We start from the raw sequence: 12403 nt of genomic DNA, 5'->3' as shown, positions 1-12403 counted from the left end.
TGTGTCCCGATTCAAGTCCACTCCCACCGTTCACTGCATCTGCGCACAGCCCTTGGCCAGTCCCAAAGTTCAGAGCTGGCAGGGGCAGTGCGCGAGCTGGGTCGGTGGGGGACACAATGCAATACCTGAAGATGGGGGTCATGGGTCAGAGCTGCAGGGATGTGTCCCGATTCAAGTCCACTCCCACCGTTCACTCAGAGTCAACTTTTAAGAGCTACACAAGCTCTGTCTAAAATCTTATTGGTGTATATCTCCTAATATGCCTCTCTTTTTCCTCTGAACCCTGAGTTAACCAATCGAATATATTTCTACAATGACTCTGAACCCAAAGTTTTTAGTAACAATTATACTGTTTTGTGATACTGTCAGCAATTTTTCTGCATCTTGCTGTTTTCTGGGGTTTTGTTATTATTTATCATAGCTGTTCTAGTGAGACACCAATCAATTGCCAACTTGTTATATTTTGATGGCTTGTGTATTGTTGTGATTCTGGGAGCTTTGGCATTGGTGTTTCGAATATCAGCAGGGTCATCTATGGTGGACCAGCTAGAGCAGATCTCTCAGAACTAAGACAGACAGAGAAGGACCAGATATTCTACTTCTGAAAAAACTGGCTAATGAAAATCTTATGGAAAGCAAAGAATTGTCTGACATTATGTTGGTACATAAGCCTATCAGACTGAAGACCCCTAGAATATGACTGGGAGGTGCTGTCTCTTCAAAGTGAATTGGTCTTAGTATAGAATAAAGTTTTTGAGACATTTGTTTGCTGTTGTGACACACAAGGGGAAAAAAACCCTTAACTAAACACACCAGAGTTTCAAATATCTATTAATAAACAGAATATGAAAAGTAAAACTATGAACCTAGGAAAATTGGAAGCCTTCAAAAATACAAGAAAATATTTGAAGATCAAAATACTAGGCATTAGTGAGCTGAAATGGATTGATCTGGGCCATTTTGAGTCAAACAATCATATAACATCATACTTTTTATTAAAAATAACATTTCAAAGTCTATTGTGAAGCACAATGCTGTCAGTAATAAGATACAATATATCTTATATATATCTTATATATGAAAGACCAGTTAATATGACTATTACTCAAATTTATATACCAACCACAAATGCCACAGATGAGGAAATTGAAGAAATTTACCAACTTCAGTCTGAAATCGATCAGACAGGCAAAAATTATGCATTGTTAATTAGTGGTAAGTGGAATGTGGAAGCTGGAAACCAGAAGAATCAGTAGTTGGAAAATAGCCTTGGTTGGAATAGTAGTTGGAATAGTAGCCTTGGTGATAGAAACTACTCTGGAGGTTTCATGATACACTTTTACGGACCCCAAAGACCTATTCATTGGGAATACTTCCCCCACCCCCACCCAGCAGCATAGACAACAGTTATACACATGGACCTTACCAGATGAGATAAACAAGAATTAAATCAAATCATGGAGAAGGGCCATATCACTTGTCAGAACAAGGCCAGGGGTCAACTGTGGGACAGGGAACTGATTTCTTGTATGCAGATTCCCACTCAAGTTACAGATTGAGTTGCGAATGACATCAAGGATATCACACATGAACAAAGCAAAAAGCAATTAAAAAGACAGAAAAAAAAAAGAAAAATCCAAAACAGATGTCAGAGTAGATTCTGACACATGCTCTTGACCTAGACCTAAAGTAGCTAAAATGGGGGGGGGGGGGAGAACCCCAATAAAGGAAGAGAGGGCTGAACGAGTTCAAGGGATAACTGGAGAAAATAAAGTTAAATATTAAAATACCTGTAGTTAGAAAATGAAAGAGGAAGAAAATGTTCTAATTTATCAGTGTTTAAAAAATTAGCCTGAAGTTGCAATATTGATGGATTCTATGGTTAAAAATTAAACAACACAGTAAACATCAAAAGATATAAAATGGAAGGGATGCAGGGTTGCTGTCCAAAAGAAACTGATCAACCTTCAGACATTTCAAAAGGTAGCATATTATCAAGAACTGATGAGATTGACGTACAAGCTGCACTGAAGGCAATGATGAAGAACAAGCCTCCAGGAACTGATGTTTCAACATTCAAGATGTTTCAGTAGATGCAACACTTGAAGTTCTCATTTGTCTATGCTGAAAAATTTGTATGTGGTTACTTGGACAACTGACTAGGAGATCTATAATTATTCCCATTCCAAAGAAAGGTGATCCAACAGAATTCAGAAATTATTCAACAATATCATTAACATCACACAGAAGTAAATTTTTTGCTGAAGAAAATTTAAAAATGGTTGTAGCAATGCATCACAGGGAACTTCCAGAAATTTAAGCCAGATTCAGAAGAGGATGCTAAACATCATTGCTGACATCGGAAAAATCTTGGCTGGAAGCAGAAAATACCAGAAAAAAATGTTTATTTGTGTTTTGTTGACTTTGCAAAGTATTTGACTTTGTGTAGCATGAAAAAGTACAGAAAACATTGTGGAAAATGGGAATTGTAAGACACTTGATTGTGCTGTGGTGGCAAAGTCTGTAGAGTTGCTGCAAACCCAGAGGCTACGCCTCTCTGGTGGTTCCAATCCACCGGTTGCTCCATGGGTGAAACATGGACCGTTCCCATGTGATTGACAGCCCACTGGAGGGTCACTTATGAGTAAGTTATGATGCGACAACAATGAGTTAAGTTGAGCTTGTTGTTTCTTGTGCTTCTATGAAAACTGTGTATACACCAAGAGGTATTTATTCTGAGTAATAGATAATGCATGGTCTAAAAGCAGGAAAGGTTTGTGCCAGAATTGCATCCTTCTACCCAACTTATTCAATATATATGCTGAGCAAGTAAGCCCTGAGAAACCAGACTATCTGAAGAGAAATGTGACATTGGAATTGGAGGAACATTTATTAACAAGCTGTGATATGCAGCTGATGCAACCATGCCTGCTGAGAATGAAGTGGACTTGCAGAACTTATAGAAGAAGCACAAAGACTAAATCTTCAGCATGCATGACATGTCAGTATAAAAGCCTTCAAACTCATTGCTGTCAAGGTGGAATCAACTCATGGCTGCCCCTCCACTGAGTTTCCTAGGCTGTAAATCCCTAGAGAGAGATGTCACTCCAGTAAAAAGAAAACAACAATCCTCACAACTGCAACAATCAGTATCACTATGGAAAATATTTCTAAGTATTGACTGTTAAAAAGCAAGCATTTTTGAAATGTATGAAGACTAAAACTTGTTAGTGGTTATCACAACAGACACTTCCAACAACACTGGAGGAATAGTTTGGGAAATGATTGTGGTTGTACAACATGAAAAATGTAATTAATGTCCAGTGACCTGTAAAATTTATTGAATTAGCAAATGTCTTGTCATATATATATTTTACCACCATATTTTTTTTAAAAAGGAACTTCGCATCCTCTCTATGTATAAAGTCAGGTCAACAGAGTTGATAAAATATTTGTAGGAGGTCTTAAGAGAGAACACCTTTATTTAATGTCATTAACTAGAGCTGCTGAGAGGATAGAATATATTTTGTTTTATTTCACTTTACAGATACTGTATTTTTTATAAATTGAAGCTTTATGGCGACCTCATGTTGAACAAGCCCAGCAGTGCTATTTTTCCAACAGCATGTGTTCACTTTGTATATTTCTTGTTTCATTTTGATAATTCTCACAGTATTTAAAACTTTTAAAAAATGCTATTTGTGCATTTGATAAGTTGCAGAGTATTGTCAATATAACTTTTATGTGCAGAGGGGGAAATTTGTTGTGATTCACTGTATTATGTTGTTCATTTTGTTTTGGTGGTCTGGAACTGAGCCCACAATATTTCCTAGGTTTGCTTCTCTACACTTGGAGAATGTAATTGCTGATAAACACCATTTCACTGAGAATGTTAAAACTGCTCGACAATGAGAGAAGAAGGAGGAAAGTAGAGAAAAGAAATTAACAGAGCAAGATTAATTCCCGAAAGTATAATTTTAACTCTTGGGTTCAGTCATGGTTAATTGGGCCTATTTTCCTGTGCTAGACAGAAACAGATTTTATTTTCTTGAAAGTGAAAAAGTACTGAGGAATACAGATAAAATGGAGTCTCGAGATTGCCTTTCAGGTAACTTTTATGTAAGTCCAGAAATATTGTTTAGGCCTTTTAAAATTTTCTGTTTTCCTTTAAAAAGGAAACCATTTTTCATTTGGAAAAATATAAAATTACATAGTGTAAGAACTTGCAAGATTAAAATGATAAACTCTTATATGAGCTTTTGAACTAAAATAATCAATTAATGATTTGAAAATTAGCAATTAACTCAAAGATTTACTCCATTTTATTTTCATTTTTGTTTAAGTATTTGGGAATTAGTTATAGACAGTATGACTCTTTAACCTCAATATTCTAGTGTACCTCATAAAAACAAGAAAATTCCCTTACTTAATCACAGTCGTACCACTGTTAGTATGTAGCCATCTATGTGTCTACGCTATTCTGTCTTCATTGGAACTATGTCAAGTGTTAAGATTGAGTAGTGTAATTTCTCATCCTAGCGTAATTTTCTTCATCCTTGTTTTGACTATTCTACTTCTTTTCTCTTTCTACACACATTTTTAATGTAAAAAAATTTTCATTTTAATTGTGATTTTTTAAAAAAAATATTAGTGTATTTACAAGGTTCTTAAACATTGTTTAACTATTATTTTAATGCAAGTTTACAGAGAAGTTGGATTTTCATTCATTCATTGTTGCATATTTTCTTTCCTCCCCTTTCCTTCCCCCAGTTCACTTTCTTTTTTAAAAATAGTCATTAATTGTTGCACAATTTCTTCCCTCCCCATCATTCTCTCTCCCCCAGCCACTTTGCAATGTACCTTTTATTCTGAAATGTTGTCATACATATAATGCCTAATCATATATTCCTTTAAATAGATCTTTCCTTTATCTGTTCCAATGCAATATTTATTATCTATCTACCCTTTCCACACACATTTTAGAATCATCTTGCCGATACCTGGAAAATATCCTGGAGGAATGGATTGAGGCTCAATGTTAAGAAGACAAAGATTCTCATCACTGGACCAATTGGCAGCATCAGGATAGATGGTGAAGAGATTGAGATTGTTCACAACTTTCGTTTGTTTGGCTCCACAGTCAACACTCTTGGCACCAATAGTCAGGAAATTAAAAGACGTATTGGCATGGGAAAGTCTGCTGTTAGGGACCTCTCCAAAGTACTGAAGAGCAATGGTGTCTCTCTGGAGACTAAGGTGTGTCTCATACAGGCCATGGTCTTTGCTATCACTTGTTATGCATCAGAGAGTTGGACAATGACTAAGGAGGATAGAAGGAGAATGAATGCCTTTAAGCTGTGGTGCTGGAGCAGAGTATTGAGGGTATCATGGACTGCTAGGAAAACAAACAGATTCATTCTGGAAAGGGTTAAACCAGGTGGCTCCTTGGAGGCAAGGATTCTGAGGCTCCGTTTAACATATTTTGGCCGTGTTGTAAGGAGGGACAGGTCCTTGGAGATAGACATCATGCTTGGGAGGGTGGAGGGACAGCGCAGGAGGGGAAGGCCCTCTATGAGGTGGATTGATTCCGTGACTGGGGTAATCAGGATGGGTGTATCGGGGACAGTGCAACTGGCACAAGATAGAGCAGAGTTTAGGGCTGTTGTACATAGGGTCGCTATGAGTTGCAAGCGACTCGATGGCACATAACAACAAACAATACATATAAATTTGGAGAGAATTTACTTCTTTACCGTATTGAGTTTTCCAATCCACGAATATGGCATATTTCTCCACTTACTTAAGACCCTTTTGATTTATTTCGTTAACATTTTATAGTTAAAAAATACAGTTTTATAGTTCTAGCCTATGCATGTTTTATTAGATTTATACCTAATTATCTCATTTTGGGGAGTTATTACAAATGGCACTGTAAAAAATAATTTTCTAATCATTCACTGCCAATATATAAATTATTATGGGGGGTTGTGTGTGATGACTATGATCACAAACAAAAGATATGGATTTTTACTTTATATAACACAAAAATCAAAAGGAATCAAAAGGCCTATGTGAAAAGGAAAACTCTAAACCTTTTAGAACCTAGAACTCACTGTAAAATCTAACTCAGTGATCCTTGGTTCTCAAGGTTGTAAATCGTTACTGCAGAAGACTGCCCATATTTCTTCCCTGTCACTATGCCACCAGGGCCCCTTCTTAGAAAAACATAAGAGTAAATCTTTGTGACCTTGGATTACACAATAGTTTCTTTGATATGATATACACAAAAACAAATAAAAAGTTGATAAATTTTACTTCATTTATATTTGATAAGGGTGTTTGTCTATTTCACTGTATTTGCAATCAACAGCTGATTTCATATGGCCAGAGAAAAATGTAATGATTTCTCAAAACAACATCATTCAAAATAGCCAAAAAGTAGTGACAATCTAAATTTCATCAACTGATATTATCAATGGTTAAATGTAGTAAAGCCATGCAAAAAATTTATATAGTTCACTCGTAGAAAAGACTGAAGCACTGATACATGCTACTGCAGTTGAAGACAATATGCAAAGTGAAAGAAGCCGGCTTAAAAAAAAAAAAAAAAAGGACAGCAAATTGCGTAATTCCACACGTATTGAAATGTCCAGAATAGGTAAATCCACAGAGATGGAAAGCAGATTAATGGTTGCCAAGGCTGTGATTAGGGTGGAATGGGAAGTGACTGCTAACGGGTAAAGGGTTTCTTTTTATGGTAACGAAAATATCCTGAAATTAAGTAGTGATGAGGGTTGCACAATTCTATTGCTGTTGGTACGCGTCCACCAGTCGGTTATGTCTGATAGTGACCCTATGAACAACAGATCAGAACTTTGGCTTCCGCTGCGTCCTTTTCGTGATCCCCTCCATGCTTCAAGGCCATTGTTGCACAACTCTATACCTACACTGTGTTGCATGTTAAAATGGTGAATTTAGGAATATAGTATATATATAAAAATTACACGACAAAACTTTTTTTTTTTTGCTTTGAGGTGAAAGCATTATTTGAAAAGGCAAGGAGGCGCGCGCTGCATGCCGGGAGTTGTAGTCCTTGTGGAGATTGTGGGCGCCCTGGCTGTGAATGCAATATTGGCTTTGTGGACCATGAATCCAGAGTGGTGGGTCCCGTGGTAATGGGCAATTCACGGTAGACAAGAGCCTTTCTGGCTCCATGACTTTCAGGAATTTGAGGATTCAGTTGCTGTTCCGGGATCACAGAAGATGGTCGAGTTTCTGGTGCAGAATGTCATTTGATTTCTGTGACCTGGAGCTTCCAGGAGCGCCCTCTGGCCTCAGCATCCTTGAACTAAGATGGCCAGCATCTTCTTACGCAAGGAGTTCTGTCCGGTGGGCTGTTAAGGCCAGACACAGGCTGTGGTGAGAAGCAAGCTGTGGTCAGGGAGGGGTGCAAAAGAGGGTAATGGGTGGAAATGAGGTGAGGTAAAGGAGGGAAGGAGTAGAAAAATGCTGAGAGTGGCTTGTAATGTTCATTAGAAAAAATAATTAAGTCATAGAATTTGTATATTAAAGCTAAACTTATTTAAGTAAAAATATGGCACCCATTTAAGGAAAATTATTGAATAAAGGAAAGTATAGCTGATGATCCATGGGAGAAAAATTCTGAAGATCATATATGAGTATCTCTCCATGTACAAAATACTGGTGTAAAAACAGATTAAGTGGTTTTCTGGTCAAACCTCAAGATAAATCTTGACTCTTCCACTTCTTTTGTTTGAGACTGTGGCTGCTGCTGCTGTTGTTGTTATGTGCCATCGAGTCGCTTGCGACTCATAGTGACCCTATGTACAACAGCCTTAAACTCTGCTCTGTCCTGTGCCAATCGCACCATCTCCAATACACCCATCCTAATTACCCCAGTCACTGAATCAATCCACCTCATAGAGGGCCTTACCCTCCTGCGCTGTCCCTCCACCCTCCCAAGCATGACGTCTCTCTCCAAGGACCGGTCTCTCCTTACAACATGTCCAAAGTATGTTAGACAGAGCCTCAGAATCCTTGCCTCCAAGGAGCCGCCCGGTTTGACCCCTTCCAGGATGAATCTGTTTTCCTAGCAGTTCATGGTACCCTCAATACTCTTCTCCAGCACCGTAGCTCACAGGCATCAATTCTCCTTCTATCCTCCTTAGTCATTGTCCAACTCTCTGATGCATACCAAGTGATAGCAAGGACCATGACCTGTATGAGATACACCTTAGTCTCCAGAGTGATACCATTGCTCTTCAGTACACTGGAGAGGTCCCTAACAACAGACTTTCCCATGGCAATATGTCTTCTAATTTTCTGGCTACTGGTGCCAAGAGTGTTGACTGTGGAGCCAAGCAAACTAAAGCTGTGAACAATCTCATTCTCTTCACCATCCATCCTGATGCTGCCAATTGGTCCAGTGGTGAGAATCTTTGTCTTCTTGACATTGAGTCTCAATCCATATTGGAGGCTGCAGTCCTTGACCCTCTGCAGCAAGCGCTTCAGGTCCTCCTCAGTTTCAGCAAGCAGGGTTGTGTCATCTGCATAACGCAGATTGTTGATAGATCTCCCACCAATCTTGACCCCACATTCCTCCTCATAGAGCCTAGCCTCCTGTCTCTTAAATTTCTCTTTTATTTTATAATGGTAATGAAAATTATTAAGATTACCATTGGACATCATGATAGATGGAGAAAGCAACAGCATGACAAGTGGAGAAAAGATTGAAATTGTCAACGATTTCACTTCACTTGGATCCATGGTCAACATCCTTGTTTCCAGCAGTCAGAAGATCAGGAGACTTATTGCATTGGGCAAGTCTGTTGTTAGGGACCTTTCCAAATTACTGAGGAGCAAAAATGTTAGTTTCAAGGCTAAGGTGTGCCCGATTCAGGCCATGGTCTTCTCAATCACTTGTTATGTATCTGCAAGATAGACAATAAATAAGGATGACTGAAGAAGAAATGATGCTTTTGAGTTGTGGTGTCGGGGAGGAACATTGAATATTCCATGGATTACCAAAAGAACAAACAGATACGTCTTAAGAGGCCTACTGTCACCACTCCTATTCAATATTGAATTATAAGTACTTCCTAGGACAGTAATGATAAGAGAGGGAAATAAGAAGCATACAGATCAGCAAACAGATGGTCATTATATGCAGATAATATGATAGCGTACATAGAAAACTCTAGAGACTCAACAACAACAACAACAAGAACTGTTAGAGGTAGTAGACCAATTTAGTAGAGAGGAAGGATTAAAAAAAAATCAGTAGGATTCCTCGACAGTAAAAAAGAAAACACAGAAAAGGAAATTAAGAAAGCAATACCATTTACAATAGCCAACCACAAATTGAAATATTTAGGAATAAACCTAACTAGAGACATAAAAAACCTTTGCAAAGAAATCTACAAAACACTTTTGAAAGAAACAATAAAATACCTAAATACATGGGAAAATGTTCCCAGTTCATGGGTAGTAAGATTCAATAGAGTAAAAATGACAATCCTACCAAAAGCAATCTACATGTTTAACACAATCCCAATACAGATACCAGATTCATTTTTCAAAGAGATAGAAAATGCAACTTGCAAGCTTGTTTGGAAAGAAAACAGACTCTGAATAAGCAAAGCACTTCTGAAAAACAAAAATTAAGTGGGAAGTATAGCACTCCTTGATCTCAAAACCTATTACAAAGGAAACACACACACACACACACACACACACACACACACACACACACACGAACACACACACCCTATTACAAAGCTGTAATAACCAAAACAGCATCGTACTGGTACAATGAGAATCACACAGACCAATGGAACAGAATAAAAAACTGACAAATTAATCTGTCTACCTATGGTCAACTGCTTATTTGACAAGGATACAAAACCCATCAAATAGGGAAATGACAACCTCTTCAACAAATAGTGTTGGACTTCTACCTGCAGTAGCTGAAGCAGGATCCACACCTCACACAAAAATCAACTCAAGGTGGATCAGAGACTTAGAGATAAACCCTAAAACCATAAAGATTATAAACGACAGAGTGGGACCAAGCTTAGAAGGCCTAACCTGTGGTATAAAGAGGCTGACAAATACAACCAGAAATATAGGAGAGGGTTAATCTGATTATTTTGGAAACTTTCTAAAGATTAAATCACTGTGCACATAAAAAAACATTTTCTAGCAGTGTGAAATGAAAACCTACTGCCTAGGAAAAAACATTTGGCAATACCATCTTAGACAAGGATCTCATATTAAAAGTTTACAGATGCCTACAGGGCCTTCACAAGAAAAAGACTGATAACCCAATTACAAGATGGGCGAGAGACATGGAAAGACTTTTCACAGAGGAAGACATTTAGTTGGCCAACAGACCCAAAAAGACATGATCAAAATAGTTAGCAATCAAAGAGATTTAAATCAAAACCACAGTGAGATACCATTTCACCCTAGTAGCAGCAGCAAAGTTTAACAAGATAACAAGCAATACATATTGGAGAGGATGTGGAACTCTCAGACCCTGTTGGTGGGATTGTACAATGGTGTAACTCCTCTGGAAGGTAGTTTGGTTCTCCCTCAAAAAGCTGAACATAGAAATTCTATGTGACCCAGGTATTCCACTGTTAGGAATATACCCCGAGGACATTGAAACTGAGGCACAAATGGAGATTTGTACACCAAAGTTTATAGCAGTGTTATTCACCATCACAAGAATACGGAAACAGCTCAAATGTCCAACACAATTGAATAGATTGAGAAATTGTGTTACATTCACATGATGGAATACTACATAGCACTCAAGGGCAGCAATTTTGAAAATTACTACTTAGCTTGGGAGAGACTAGAGAGCATTATGCTGAAATCTGACGGGTGGAAGGACAGAGGTAAAGGAAATGGGAAAGATCCAGTGGGTATGTGGAAATCCAGGGTAATGGTGGGCATAGTTAATGGTTATGAGTGGCATCTACTTCCTAAACAACATGCCTCCAGAAACTCCATAAACTTTGATAAATTTTGATAGTTCTAGAAAGGCTTCAGGCATTTTGTTCATAGGGTCATCATGAGTCGTGCTTGACTCAAAGGCAATCAACAATAACAACAAGCTTATAAAACACAGTTAATGGGATAATTGTACAAAACACGAAGTGAATGAAAGATAGTGTGAAAAAAATGTATATAAACTTTGTACACAAGCCAATATTTAAAAAAACCCTTTAAAAAACCACAACAAAACAACATACTAAAATGGAAAACAAACAAATAGGTCTTGGAAAAAGTGTGGCCAGAATGCTCCTTGAAGGCAATGATGACAAACCTTCATCTCACAGTTTGAGCTTGGTGATAGGAGAGGCTATTCCTTGGAGAGGAATATCATGCTCGGAAATGTGGAGGCTCAACAAGAGAGAGGAATGTCCTCAATGAGATGGATTAACACAGTGACTGCAGCTGTGGGCTCAAGTGTATCAGAGATGATGAGGATGGCACAGGATGAGACAGAGTCAGATCTGTTGTTTATAGGACTGTTAGGGGTTGTACTTGATTTCAATAGTACCTAGTAACAATAATAGCAACAAATGGGGAAATTCATAGATAATTATACCAGATTCATGGCTGGTGATTCATAAATAGTAGATACTTTCTACTGACTTGGACCACCAATGAATGAGCCTCTGAAAAATAGGGTAGGAAAATAAAGTTCTTCATAGTCTAGTAAAATAAATTTCTTTTAATCTATAGGTCTCTATCACTTAATTTTCCCTGTATTTGATCTTTTTGAAAACTCCAAACCATTTGACCTGTTAATTAGTAGATTGACAGAGCTAATCATTAGATTGACAGAGTAGGCATTAATGAGCTGGCATGCAATGGCATGGGCCACATTGAATCAGAAAATCTTATGATCAACTCTGCCAGGAATGGAAAACGCTGCAGTCATAGTAGAAGAAAAAAAAAATCTAAAAATAGATTCTAATAAATATGAGTACTGATTTCTGATGGGTTCAGTGATAATTTACTGAGTGAAAGACTACCTTTACAATAAATTGTCTGGAGCAACTTGACTTGTATAATAAAAAAAAATGTGAACATCAACCTATATCTCATGTATAAAAAATTAATATAGATGATAGACTTAAGTGTAAAACTTTACATTGGAGTGCTCTTAGAAGAAAAACCACATAGTTTTCCTTTTAGGATAAGAAAAGATTTCTTAGGTACAATAACAAAAGAATAATCTGTAAATAAGAAATTTATATAGTGGACCTAAGGAGAATTGATGCCTTTGAGCTGTGGTGCTGGAGAAGAGTATTGAGAGTACCATGGACTGCTAGGAAAACAAACAGATTCACCCTGGAAAGGGTTAAAC

This window comes from Elephantulus edwardii, unplaced genomic scaffold (assembly GCF_000299155.1).
Source record: "Elephantulus edwardii isolate Elephantulus edwardi_28Jun2011 unplaced genomic scaffold, EleEdw1.0 scaffold00033, whole genome shotgun sequence".
Taxonomy (NCBI): domain Eukaryota; kingdom Metazoa; phylum Chordata; class Mammalia; order Macroscelidea; family Macroscelididae; genus Elephantulus; species Elephantulus edwardii.
This window is presented reverse-complemented; position numbering follows the sequence as displayed.